This window comes from Nannospalax galili, unplaced genomic scaffold (assembly GCF_000622305.1).
Source record: "Nannospalax galili isolate Female #2095 unplaced genomic scaffold, S.galili_v1.0 scaffold571, whole genome shotgun sequence".
Lineage (NCBI taxonomy): Eukaryota > Metazoa > Chordata > Mammalia > Rodentia > Spalacidae > Nannospalax > Nannospalax galili.
The window spans coordinates 2384784-2398954 of record NW_008330297.1 but is presented as its reverse complement, the minus strand read 5'-3'; the positions used below and the strand labels follow the sequence as shown (position 1 = coordinate 2398954).

The 14171-nt window shown below is 42.9% G+C and overlaps 1 protein-coding gene across 8 annotated transcripts in view; it reads left to right on the top strand.

Moving 5' to 3' along the window:
• Positions 1-5105: 5105 nt before the first annotated feature.
• Positions 5106-14171, top strand: part of Sgms2 (sphingomyelin synthase 2) — a 100691-nt gene continuing 91625 nt past the window's right edge. For 5 of the 8 annotated variants that reach the window (XM_029568770.1, XM_008843663.3, XM_029568763.1 and 2 more), the window contains exon 1: positions 5106-5478. The gene's annotated coding sequence lies outside the window, so the exon portion shown is untranslated. Of the gene's footprint in view, positions 5479-5606; positions 5703-14171 lie in introns of those variants that run through there. The other 3 variants (XM_029568773.1, XM_029568753.1, XM_029568761.1) reach the window with 1 other exon arrangement.

Sequence of the window (14171 nt, the reverse complement as noted above, 5' to 3'; positions counted from 1 at the left end):
GGAATGGCTCCCCAAGTGTGAACTCTGGACCAAAGGCCTGTTGGACACCCTGGCTGTTCCACCTACCCACGTGTGACTTCAGGCAACAATCTAGCTTATCTTTAGTTTTTTCATAACTAGCAAAAGTTGCTGAAAAGACTAAAGGAGAGTCAAGGTAAATCAATTTCAAAAGTCTCTTGCATTTAGTAAGTATTCAATAAAGAGTAGGTGTTTGCTCTTTGGATGGGCCTGCAATACTGTGAATATTTCAGACCGTACACGCAGAGGCTGAGCACCATCCCTGCTAGTTGCTCTGGTTATTTTTTGTTTGTTTGTTTGCACAGTTACACAGTTCCCTGGTTGCATGGACTCATTATGATATCAATTTTTAAATTTTAACATTGCTCACCTTGTTCTTTTTAATTACAGAAGTAATACAGATTCATTGGAAAGTAGCCCAAGACACAAACCTTCATGTCATATTTTGCCCTCCTATCTTATTGCCAAGTGGGGACGTGATCGGCTCTCCTCATCAGCGGGCTGCATATCCATGGATTCAACCAACCACACAGAATGAAAATACTGGGTTAAAGAAAACTTCATGTGCAGGTGGTGTGGTGGTACACACCTTTAATCCCAGCACTTGGGAGGCAGAGGCAGGTGAATCTCTGTGAGTTCAAGGCCAGCCTGATCTGCAAGGCCAGCTAGGGCTACAGGGAGAGCCTGTCTCAAAAAAGACCAAAAAAACCCCAAATTCATGTATAACTGACATGTACAGAACTTTTCTTATCACCGTTCCCTATACAATACGGCATTACATCTATTTGTATAGCGTTTATTTTGTATTAGGTATGATGTAAAGTAAATTAATGTTTATCATTTTATAAACAAATACCATACTAGTTATATAAGGGACTTGAATATCTATGGATTTTGGCATCTGAAGCCCTGCAATAAATTCCACTGACATACTGAGGGTTATCTGTATATAATTAGGTTATATAATTTTGGGAGTTCGGGAAGTAATATTTGTTATGTAAAAATGGTATATGTATTTCTTGGGGCTGGAGAGATGGCTCGGCAGTTAAGAACACTGGCTGTTCTTACAGAAGACCTGGATCCGAATCCCATCACCCACATGGCAGCTAACAACTGTCTATAACTGTAATTCCAGTTCTAGGGGATCTGACGGCCTCTTCTGTCCCCCTCGGGCATGCAAGACATGGGTACACTTACCTACATGCGGGCAATACACGCATACACATAAAATAAAAAATAATAAATAAAATATTTTTAAATGGTATATGTATTTCTTTTCTGTTTACATTTTTTCACTTAAGGGAAGATTTATTTATATATGTGTATTTGAAACAGGGTCTCACTATATAGGCCTGGCTGGCCTGGAAGTCCCTATGTAGAGCATGCTGGCAGTTCACTTCTGTTTTTTTATATTCATTTATTTGGTTTTTTGAAATAGGGGCTCCTTGTAGACTCAGCTGGCCTGGAACTCGCTTTGTAGACCAGGCTGGCCACCATCTCAAAGGGATCTACCTGCCTCTGCCCTCCTGAATGCTGGAATTAAAGGCGTGTGCTACCACACCTGGCTATTTCTAGTTTTTTAAAATTACATTTTTACTTATTCATTGTATATGTATGTGTGCACACATTGAGTGCATGTGTGTGCATGCCACAGCACATATGTGGAGGTCAGAAGACAACTCTCTCCTTCTACTATGTGACTCCCAGGGACTGAAGTCTGGTTATCGAGCTGGGCAGGAAGCACCTTTACCCACTGAGCCACTTCTAGTTTTTTGAAAATCCTCTAGAGTGTTTTCTAAAGTGGCTTTATCAGTTTACCTTCCCATCAACACTGTATAAGGTAGAAATACTTTGATCTTAGTTTTCATTGGCTATTTAGTATCCCCTAACATGGAGTTTTCTGTACTACCTGTTTGTTCTGTAAGGCTTGTTCATTCCTTTATTTCCTTGATGATCACATGCCAAGCAGAATGCTTGACACCAGGAAAATTACAAAAGGCACTTCCATAAACATCGTCATACAAGAAAAACAACAACAAAAAAGCCTTTCCTAATGCTGAGACCAGCTCAGAAGGTACATATGGTGATTCTTAGATAAACAACCCTGGGCACAAAGTGGAAATGCAATCAAATTTTACTAACTAAATACATAACTTTCGGTATGTTGAGAACAGGAATAAGAGGAGATAAGTATTACAGATATATATGTTTTCCTGCTTTAATCAGTTTGTTTTATCAACCAAAGAGCTATCTGTAAAAGGTGATTTACAGTATGGCTTAGAAAAAGCATTTGACATAAGCACATTGATTTACAATCAAGCAGTCCCTTCTTCCCCAGCCCCTCCCTACCCACCTTTTTTGAGATAGTCTCACTACATAACCCAGGCTGAATTCCCCTCTGAATCCCCCTGCTTCATCCTCCCAATGCTGGTATCATAGGTGTGCACCACCATACCCTGCTTACCTCTGGACCATCTTCTCTCTGGGAAACTGGTTTTATCTGGCTTATTTTTTCTTCTGTACTGGGGGTCCAACTAGGTACTCTGTGTACCACTGAGTCATTTCTAGCTCCTCTCCTTTCTCTCCTTTGAGGGGTCAACACCATTATTTTTGAAAGATGATAAATCGTGGATTTAGTAAACTTTGATACATCACAAGGGTCAACACCATTATTTTTGAAAGATGGATAAATCATGGATTTAGTAAACTTTGATACATTGCAAGAACCAAAGGTATAATTAAAAGAAGAAAACAAGCCAGGTGTGGTAGTGCATGCCTTTAGTCCCAGCACTGGGGAGGCAGAGGCAGGCAGATCTCTCTAAGATTAAGGCCAGCTTGGTAGTTTATATAAGTAGGTCCAGGCCAGCTGGAGTTACAAGGGAGACACTGTTTCAAAAAGATCTAAATAAATAAATACCACCTCTTTTTGTAAAAACTATTTTCTAAAACAGAAATTAAGATGAATAATTGCTTTTTTTTTTTTTTTTTTTTGGTCTTTTTGAGACAGTGTCTCCCTGTAGCCCCAGCTGTCCTGGCACTCACTATGTAGACCAGGCTGGCCTTTAAGTTAGAGATCCGCCTGCCTCTGCCTCTGGAGTGCTGGGATTAAAGGCCTGTGCCACCACACCCCTCGAATAATTGCTTTCTTAAAAGTCAGTGAGTATTGGGGCTGGAGAGATGGCTCAGCAGGTAAGAGCACTAGCTGCCTCTACCAGGGGACCTGGGTTCAGTTCCTAGCACACACATGGTGGCTAACAACCATCTGTAACTCTAGTTCCAGGGCATCCGATGCCCTCAGATATCAGAAGATATCTGCATGATATGGGTATACCTCCCTACATGCAGGCAATACACTCATACACATGAAATAAAAATAACAAAAAGTTTTAAGTCAACGAGTATCATTGAAAAGCTTCACGCAGTTCATTCACAAAATACTCTGCTACTCATTTCAGGTTTGGTGGTTTGTTTTTTTTTTTTTTTTTTTTACTTTTGGAGACAGTGTCTCATGTAGCTCAGGTTGGCCCTGGGCTCCCTTGACAGGGGAGGTTAATCTTGAACTCCTGATCCTCCTCCCTCTGCCTCCCAAGTGCTAAGATTGGGGACCTGCTCCCCCACACACCATTTATTTGGGGTAAATGGCATGATAAAATGACCTAATTATTTATTTTACTTTGTTTCAACTGAAGCACAATAGGACCATAATTCAAAGCTATCTGCTCCTCTGCCGTCTACACAGAAACCCATGCAGGATCATACAACAATGGAACCACAACTCCATCACACAGGTAGTTCAAAAAGCCTACAATATCACTTTTTTGAGTTCTGTAGGAAATTCTACTTACACATATTTCCTTAATGCCCAAATATTTGAGTCACGAAGTAAGGAAGAGGTGGACTCTTCACCCCAACTTGCCTATACAAGGCTACTCATTAGAATCTTGACCTTTTCACCCAGATCAGAAACTCAAGCTTCTGAATTAGATCTGTAACTGTCTGCAAAAATTGTTGGTTCAAATTTCCATTTACTCTGACTACATCCTAGCAAACCAATCCATTTCTATTGCCTTCTGGGCAAAATGCCTGGACTTTGTAAACGTGAAAAGGAAAAATAAACCCAAGGAAAATGAATTTCGATTGTTGGTGTTCTTTTCTGGAGCTTTACCTTTCTGTAGCTTTAAAAACAAGTACATTTTAAGCAACAGTGATGTCTAACATTTGGTTAATTTCAGGAGTGGTTTCCTTTAAACTTCTGTATTCAGACACACCTTATAGCCTTATGGCTGTCAGCTTGCAAGTTCTCTTGCCTGTCTTTTTTTTTTTTTTTTGGTCTTTTTGAGACAGGGTCTCCCTGTAGCCCCAGCTGGCCTGGAACTCACTATGTAAACCAGGCTGGCCTTGAACTCACAGAGATCCGCCTGCCTCTGCCTCCCAAGTGTTGGGATTAAAGGCGTGCGCCACCACACTCGCCTGTCCTTTTTAACTACTATTATGTCTGATAATCATAGACAAATGATTATTCACACAATATCCACAATAGACCCCAGAAATGTTTCATTCTATTTTGTTGATTATATGAGACTACCCATAGGTCAGTACAAATCCTAGACAAATAGGCCACAAATTCTGAAGAGAAGTCGACATTGCCATAAAGCATTTCTGCCAAATAGAGTCAACAAAAAATTAGCTAATTCCTTGGATTAGACCCTCTGAGGCTACCATAGTTGATTCAGAAAACTGCCAGCAGGTGTAGAAACAACTCCAAGAAAATGCAGAGCCTTGGCCATTTTTAGAAGGCGACAGCCCCAACCTAACTGCTGAGGTCATCAGCGAAGTTCACATGGGCCACTTGTGCCCCCTAAAGCAGGAGAAACGCAGCCGTCTAAGTCGAGTTACCCTTTCAGTGGTCATTTTGGTTAAGGGCTTTCATCCTTGCTGGAACGCAGCTCAACTAACGGGGCATGACAAGGTGGTTACTTAGAATCCCTAGCGGGTGGCACACACCCTTCCAGCTCACCCAAGGTGCCAGCTGGCGGGCTGGTGACTAACCCAGCCTGGCAGTCTTGTGATGTTTGGAAACCCACCCGGTTGACCTGGGCGGGGTACCACCCTTTGAGTCAGCGCGGGTGCCCCCAGCCCGCTCCCATCCGCGATCAGGAAGCCGTTCCCGAAACCTGAGGAGGTGCGGGGGTGGCTTATCCCTTCCTGGCCCCACCCCTGAAAGTTGCTGGGAGTGGCACCCAGAGAACTTTCCCAGACAGATCCCGGAGCTGGCCGAGGAGGTGCGCGCTGAGCGCTCAGCCGCAGCCGGGTGCGCTCCTGCCAGGCCCCTCCTTCCCGCAGCTGCGAGGCCGAGGGGAGGGTCGGCGCGGACCTTGGTCTGAAGCAGTCGCACCGGTTTGTCGAGCTCCGTCGTGCGCCGCGGGAGCCTGGGCAGCCGGCACAGCCGCGGGCCTCTGGGTGAGTCACCGAGCCTGAGGGGGCGGGCGGCCGAGTGATGTCAGGAGCGCGGGGCGCCGGCCGTGCGGGGCGGGGACGGCGGAAAGCAGCGCGCCGCGGCCAGACTCGGCCGCCGGGAGACTTTTTTTAGCGCGCGCTGCGGCCCCCGCACGGCGGCCCTGAGCCCTCCCCGCAGACCCTGCGCTTCCGAGCGAGGCCCCGGAGCTCCAGCCCGGCTGCGAGCGGTGAGCGGGGAGGAGGATGGGCTGCGGGGTGCGCGGGGGCAGCGGCTGGCGGCGGGACGTGGCGCTAGCCGCCCCCCGCCGCCCCGCCCCGGCATCCCTCCTGGATTCCGGCGTGCAGGAGCTCAGCTGGCGACTGTCCTTTCCGCAGCCTCCGGCTCATTCATTTGCTACCCATTTCTGTTTCTCGGTGGTGACGTTGAAATGACACAGGTTAAATCATAGATTGTGCAGAAGCAACGGCGGAAGTCAGGGCTGAAGTTCGGGTGGTGGAGGAGAGACTGTCCCCGATAGGTGGACAGCAGCAGGCCAGCTTCGGGTTGCCCAGACGGAACCTCTCCTCCAGAGCTGCGCTCCTGTAAGGAAGGGAGACAAGATAGGTGGGAGTGGACCGTCCCCGTCACCATCTGTGGTCTGGATAATCGTTCTCTCAAAAGCAAAGAGTTTATTTTCTGTACTCCATTAATCCATCATTACTCAGATTCAAGGCTTGCTTACTCTAAAATGAGCTTAAAATCATTTTGACATGTGCTTGAAATTTTGAAGAGGTTCAGCTCTTTTTTTGTCAGTGGGTCGGCGTGGACTTCGAATCGTACTTTTCACTCCTAGTTAAATCTATTAACTTTGAGTCCTCAGTTGCATTAAACATCCCAAACCGGGAAAATGAGATTAGGATTCCTTCAGAAAATAATGAAAGTTAAATGATGATTAATGAGGTTACCAATGAGGATGAAAGCACAGAAGTCTGCTCACGGGCTCTTCTAAAAGCAGATTCCAGCAAATTGTAACTGTTTACCTATAAATATAGCAAGTTCCAGATGCGGAGGTAATAGCCAATTAATTTCCTTCTGGCAAACCCGGAGGGGCCAGGTTTAGTTTGTGAAAGGCTGAGGCAAGTCCCTTGGAGTAGGAAGGGATGTTTTCAGGAAGCTAAACACAGCAGGGTGGATACCTGAGCAGGAGTTATTCCCGCCCTGTGCCTTAGAGGCTCCTCTCACCATTTGAGCTAAGGTGGAGAGTGACATGACCGGAATTTGCCAAAAGAAGGGATTAGAAAGTTCTCTAGTTACACACACACACACCCTTTTTTTTTTATAGCCCATTTCCTTGGTCCACTGGTAGTCTTACTTCACAGTTGTCTCCTAGTGAAGGATTTTAAACAAGTTAATATTTAATTTGCTTCCGTTGGTTTCATTTTTAAGTCAAGCTGGTTGACCTATGAACCTGCAGAGAAACTCCAGGACACCCTGGGGTTGTTTCTCCCTGTTTTGGGTTTATCTTCCCAAAGCCTGGTGAAAGCCTAGGGGATATTTGGAAAGCTCTGAAGCCTTTGCCATATACCTGCAGACACTGTGCTGTGGAGAGGGGGTGGTGAGCACAGCAATTCGGAGAGCCAGGCTGACCAGAAGGTAGTACATTGGCTGAGCAAGTTACGACGTGTTCACAGGGGTTTGTGGGGCTTTATACAGAAAAAGGGACGTTATCTTGCACTTGTTAAAATAGACGGAAATACAGGTGACAACCTTTTTTTTTTTAATGTGCTATTTGAGGTGAGATTGAAAGAGAGAATGAGATCTTCTGGTCTTAGTCTCCCACATCATGTGCTGGGCTTACAGGTATACACTATCACATCCGCCTTCTTCTTTCTTGTTTCTTTTCTTTCTGGAACAATTCCTAAGAGTTTTTGAATTTTGGACTAAAGAACGAGTAATTTATTTTATCTTCTGATGGAATGGAATTCTGAATTACCAGATAAGTCATTGAGCTCATGCCTTTGTGAGTATTTAGTAAACTATTAAATACCAGCCACTGTGCTGGGTGCTAACATGAAGGAGATCCTGTTACTGCCCTTGTGATGTACAGTCCAGCAGAGCAAAATGCCAGCCTTTGATTAGGGGGTGAGAAGAGGAATCAAAAAGGAGAGTTGGGAGGGGGCAAGAAATGTGTGAGCTGTACCAGGCTGCCTTCCACTCATGATGGGGAACCTAGTGGCATTCTGATGGTTTTTGAAATTTTATTTATGTGTATGAATACATTACGTGCATGTATGTAAGTGTACCCATGTCATGCAGTGCCCAAGGAGGACAGAGAGGGCATCAGGTCCCCTGGAACTGGAGTCACAGATGGTTGTTAGCTGCCATGTGGGTACTGGGAGTTGAACCTGGGTCTTCTGTAAGAAGAGCCAGTGCTCTTAACAACTGAGCCATTGTACCAGCTCCCATTCTGATGATTTTTGAATTGGGGCTCATATATTCTTGAGAGGCTGAGAAATGCCGGTACATCTTGCTTTACCTAATAAAGTAGTACTGACAAGTTTGATTTAAATAATGGTAAAGAAAATGTGTTGAAATGAATGTGAAGGCCCAATTTAGCTCAGCCAAGATTTATTCGCTATAAACAAGCCCTAAGGTAGATCTTTAAAAGGATCACTATTGTGTGTGACTATCCCCATGTCCTAGTTTTCCTCATATTAAAAGTAATGTTGTTTATGAAAAATTTAGAAGACTGGGTAGAATAAACCAGCTGTTATCCCACCTCTCCAATCACTTAACATTAAATCCTCCCATGGTCTTTCACACATGTGCAATGTAACACCGAGACCTAACGTACTGAGATTACTGTGGACCAGTCACCCTCTGTCATCCCCATGACAGCCCTGTGAGGTAGACACTTTTAATTTTCTTTGTATTGGGGAGAAAATGATTTGTAGAAGTTTTTCTTACATAAAGTTACTTATATACTATCCCAAAGCTACACAACTAGAAAGCTATTCTCTACAAAAAAAACCTGAATTTTCACCTACATTTTCCAACTTCCTTCTCATTCAATTATGAGCATCTTTTATGTCACTAAAATATTCTCATACATCATTTGTGGTTTTCTGAACCAATCCTAAGTTTGTTTCCGGTATTCACTGTTTTTAAAGATTTTATTATTCTTTAAAACTATACATATGTGTGGGTCTGTATGTGCAAGTGTGTTAGTGCCCATGGAGGCCACTCTTTGTCCAGAGTTTCAGGCAGTTGTGAGCCATCTCATGTGCGTGCTGGGAGTGGAACCAGGATCCTATGCAATAGCAGTATGCATTGGTAACTGCTGAGCCGTCTCTCTAACCCTGTTTTTGCTGTCTCTTGGTTAAATATCCTTCTAGCTGTATCTAAATATACTAGGATTATTTTTCAGTTATTTTGCATTTTAAAAAGTAAAATCTATTTAGCTTAGCTGTTTTCTTAAAAGGCCATGTTCAGAATTAGAAAATGTTCTCTATTATTTATTTGTTTTGAATGCATTACTAAAGATCAAACCCAGGGCCTTGAACTGTGCTTAGCACCTGCTTTGTCCCTCATATCCTCCCACCCTTCTTTTTGATTGAACTTCTGTGCTCCTTTCCTGTGTCTCCTAAGCTTTCAGCTAGAGGATCAGCCTTGGTGGAGCTGCACAGCAGGGTACTGGCTCATACACTAGGGACTATCTGATGAAAAGAGAACATTCCAGCTTTCTCAAAATACTGTTTGTGTTTTTATTATTAGTCATGAAGCTAAACTTATTTTTTGAGGAAATAAAGCAGAATAGAACAGTGCTAATTTTGTCAGGCAGCTCTGAAAAAGAAATTTTACTTCTGCATTTCTGTCTTTGGTACCAGTAAGATAACATTCATTGTTTTCAGAGACTATGCATAGCAGACTTATCTCCAGCCTTAGAATAAGTGCATCAATTTCAAATAGGTCGCTTTTCCAGAAAGCTTATGTCATTAGTATGACATTGTTGGGTTGATTTATTGAAAGTGCAAGGAATTTCTATTGGTTAGTTTTCATTGTAAGTATAATACATTTTTAGAAAGATTCTCAAGTTTTGGGGGCTGGAGAGATGGTTCAGCAGTTAAGAACACTGGTTGTTCTTGCAGAAGACCCAGGTTCGAATCCCAGCACCCACATGGCAGCTAACAACTGTCTGTAACTCCAGTCCCAGGGGATCCGACAGCCTCTTCGGACCTCTGCAGGCATTGCAAGACACAGGTGCACTTACCTACATGCAGGCAATACACACATATACATAAAATAAGAATAACAAATAAAAATTAAAAAAGATTCTCAAGTTTTATAATCATATCACATCTTTCATGCTGAGTTGTTTTAAATTTGGGGTTCCATTGGTGTTCCTAATACCAGTTAATTTATCTCTATGACTTTGCAAGGCATGCTGGGATATGAGGGGTGTGACATCCAGCCCCTTGCAGATGTCCAGTTCAGTTCAGCTAAGTAATTGCCTGTGACTAGTGAGTCAAAGCAAAGTTTAAAGGAACAAGAAGCAGAATTAATGTGTGTATGGGACATCAAGGTATGTGCTTGTGGGTTTTCCTCTTGCCAAGCCTTTTTTTGTTTTGAATTTATTTATTTATTTATTTATTTATTTATTTATTTATTTATTTTTATTTTATATGTATGGGTGTTTCACTTACATACATGTAAGTGTACTCATGCATGCAGTGCCTGCAGAGGCCAGAAGAGGGCATTAGATCCTCTGGAACTGGAGTAACAGACTGTTGTGAGCAGCCATGTGGAACCCAAGTCCTCTGCAAGAGCAACCAGTGCTCTTAACTGCTGAGCGTGCCGTCATCTGGTCACTAGCTTCAGAGGTGTGAGAGGCTTAGGGAGACAGACTTTGGCTTAAGACTGTGTCTATGGGTTCTTGGCTCTCAATGTGTAGGGCCATGCCCAGGGTAAACCCTGCTAGGCTTTGTCAGGCAGACAGTGATGATGTCCATATTCATCACTAGGTGACCTTGAGCAACTTCCTCAGGTGAGCCTCTACTTACAGTTGTAAAACAGAAAAAAAAAAAATTAGCATTTTGGGGGCTGCAGACATGGCTTAGTGGTTAAGAGCACTGGCTGCTCTTGCAGAGGACTCAGATTCAGTTCCCGGCACCCACCTGGCAGCTAACAGCCATCCTAACAATTCCAGTTCCAAGGGATCCGACACCCTCTTCTGATCTCTGCAGGCATTGCATAGTGAACTTACATACGTGCACACAAAACACATAAAAAGAATTTTTTTTTTTTTAAAGGATTTCCATCACAGGGAGGCATATGAAGTATATGTCTTGATGTGTAGAAAACACATTTGCCAGCTCAGGTCCCATTTATTCACACAGACGGTGCATTTTTAATTAAAATAAAAATATTGCCACAAAAACTGAATTATTTCTCACCAAGTTCGCTTTTTTCTGTAGGAGACTCCATATATGTTAACACAGCTGGTACTGCCTTCTGTGAGTTGCATTTTCTCTGTAAGTTGCTTGACCATACTGTTAGATCCACCCTAGTTGGTCTAGCAAACTTAATAGTGACTGGGAGTATTATTTTGGTGAAATTAGTGGCTCTAGGAGAATGTCACTCGATATACTTACACATTTGGAAAATATATCCCCTATGGTGGATTAGTAAGACTGAGAAGTATGCTCCCTTGAAGTCGAGTTTGACTGGGAAGTTATAAGTAGCAATCGAGAACAGTTAAAAAAAATTTTTTTTTTTTTTAACAAATATATCAAGTTCTCAGTAGGGGGCAGGATTTGTTCTCAGTATTTAGAGTTGTTATGTATTGACTCCTAAAACAAAGGTGGTATAATTGTCTCTATTTTATTTCATGGTGTGTGTGTGTGTGTGTGTGTGTGTGTGTGTGTGTGTGTGTGTGCGCGCGCGCGCGCGTTATACCGGGGATCAAATTGAGGATCTTAGGCCTATTAGGTGAGTGGTCTACCACTGAGCTATATTTCCAGTACTTAAGAATCCCTTTGATTTAAGAAACAGAGATATTTGCCAAAGTTCAGTCAGTATAACTTAGAATTAACTTCTGTTTGATTTCATTTCATGGTGCTGAGGGTTGAATTGAACACTGAGCTTCAGTACCTGCTATAGGTAAGCACTTGTATCACTAAGCTATAGCCACAGCCCTAGAATTAGGTTTTGAAAGATGGTGGACAGGCTATAGCACCTAACCACTGCCCTGTTGTTATGGAATGTAGGATTGCACAGATCTTACAAAGACCTTTGTGTCTTTATGCATGCAAATTTTTTAAAACTTTAAAAAATTTTTTATTTTTATTTTATGTGTATGTGTGTATTGCCTAATGTAGGTAAGTGCACCCGTGTCGTGCAATGCCTGAGGAGGTCAGAAGAGGCCATCGGATCCCCTAGAACTGGAGTTAGGATGGTTGTTAGCTGCCATGTGGGTGCTGGGATTCAAACTTGGGTCTTCAGTAAGAACAACCAGTGTTCTTAACCACTGAGCCATCTCTCCAGCCCCTGTGCATGCAATTTTGTTAAGAGAAGAATTGTACTTATTGAAACATGCTATGTATTGCCTCCTTACAGTCCAGCTTGCAGAGGGGTATGGCTAGAACAAATATTTGGGTTTTATTTAACTTTAAAAAAATGTTTGTGAATTTCATATGAGTACTGTGTTTATATTATTTCTGCCCCTCCTTCACCCCCTTGAACTCCTCCCATTCCCCCCTCCCGCTCAAATTCATGACCTCTTTATTATTGTTACGCATATACAAATATATGTATATGTGAATCCGTTTAGTATTGCTTATATGTTAGTGTTTAGGGTTGACCACTTGGGACTGGATAACCTATCAGGGAGCTCGTTCCTGGAGAAAACTGATTCTACCCTCACACCCATTGATTGCCTGCAACTCTTCATCTAGAGGTGGGACCTTGTAAAATTTCCCCCATCCATGTTGGTATGTTAACTGGTGTTGTCATTATGCAGGTCTTGCTTAGGCAACCATGTTGTAGAGATTTCATGGGTGCAACTTCCCTGTCATGTCTAGAAGTCATCTAGCAGAAGGCATCCTGGTCCTCTGGCTCTTAAAATCTTTCTGTCCCCTCTTCCACAATGTTTCCTAAGCCTTAGGTAAGGGTTGCATTGTAGATGTATAAACTGGGGCTGGGCACCCTATGGTCACTTATTCTCTGGTCTTATTTTGACCAGTTGCGGATCTCTGTAATAGTTTCCATCTGCTGCAAAAAGATGTTTCTTTGATGAGAGGTGAGAGCTACACTTATCTGTGGATATAAGGATAAGTGTCTAGAAATTATATTAATTTAGGAAAATGGCAGTAGTAAGTTCTCTGCCCTCTCCAGTCACAGGTAGTTGGCTAAATTTACAATACCAGGCATGAATTCCCTCCTCTTGAGCAAGGCTTAAGTCCAATTAGACAACTGTTAGTTACCCCCAAGGTAAAAGTGCCACTATTGCACATTAGGGATACCTTGTTGGACTGGTTCTTGTTGTGGTTAGCAGGCTTTACAGCTATGTAGGACTATTGATCTGTTTCCTCCCTTGGCAGCTTGCACAGCACCTTCTGATACAATGAGTCAGTTCTCAGGAAGGGGGCTTCCAGGTCAGTTCCAGCTTGATTCCTTCAAGTCCTGTGTCTGAAGTGTGTGGTGTCTTCAGCAATAAGGTCTTACTTTCAAGTTCTAGAAGGCACACCAAGGGCAATGGCAATAGCCAATATTGTTTTGGGTGTCTCTTGGACTCCTCTGAGCAACAACTCAAAGGGAGGTTTCCATGCCTGGGCACTGGAGTTTTTGTTACAGTCTATGGGTCTGGAGTAAAGCATTATCACCCTGTGTGGCATAACTCCATTTAAACTGCGCACACACACACACACACACACACACACACACACACACACACCTTTTTGTTGTTTTGTTTTTTGGAACAGGGTTTCCATGTAGCCCCATCTGGCCTGTAACTTGCTCTGTAGACCAGGCTGGCCTCGATCTCACAGAGAAATGCAAACCTCTGCCTCCCCAGTGCTGGGATTAAGGGGTGCACTACCATGCCCGGCTCACATACATCTTTTTTTTTTAATATTATGTATTTGAGAGTATTGCTTGCATGTATGTAAGTGCACCCATGTTGTGCAATACCTATGGAGGTCAGAAGAGGGCATTGGAGCCCTTAGAACTGGAGTTAGGATAGTTGTTAGCTACCATGTGGGTGCTGGGAATCAAACCCAGGTCCTCTGCAAGAGCAGCCAGTGTCCTTATCCACACACACATCTTTTAAAATAAGCATATAAAATATGTTTCCCTGTGGAATTTTAGATGTCCTTAATGTTATCTCTGTTAAGAGATAACAAAGTTATCTCTCCTATGTACTTGAATATTGCCTTTGGAAGACCTTGAAGCTTGATTTTCAGTGTGGTAATATCAAGGACTTAGTTGGCACTCCTGAGTCTAGGAAAGGGCCATGTTTTCTCTCATTCTCCTCAGCACCTCAGATGAACAAATAGAGCAGTCTCGGGGCCTTCTGTCAGTCAGGATTCCATTGCTTTGACATTTAGGATTTCTACTGATGGATGAAAACTTTTTTTTTTTTTTAATTTTTAAAAATGATTTATTTAATAACAACATACTTAGAAGAAGCATATCATTACAACACAATTGACATATTCCA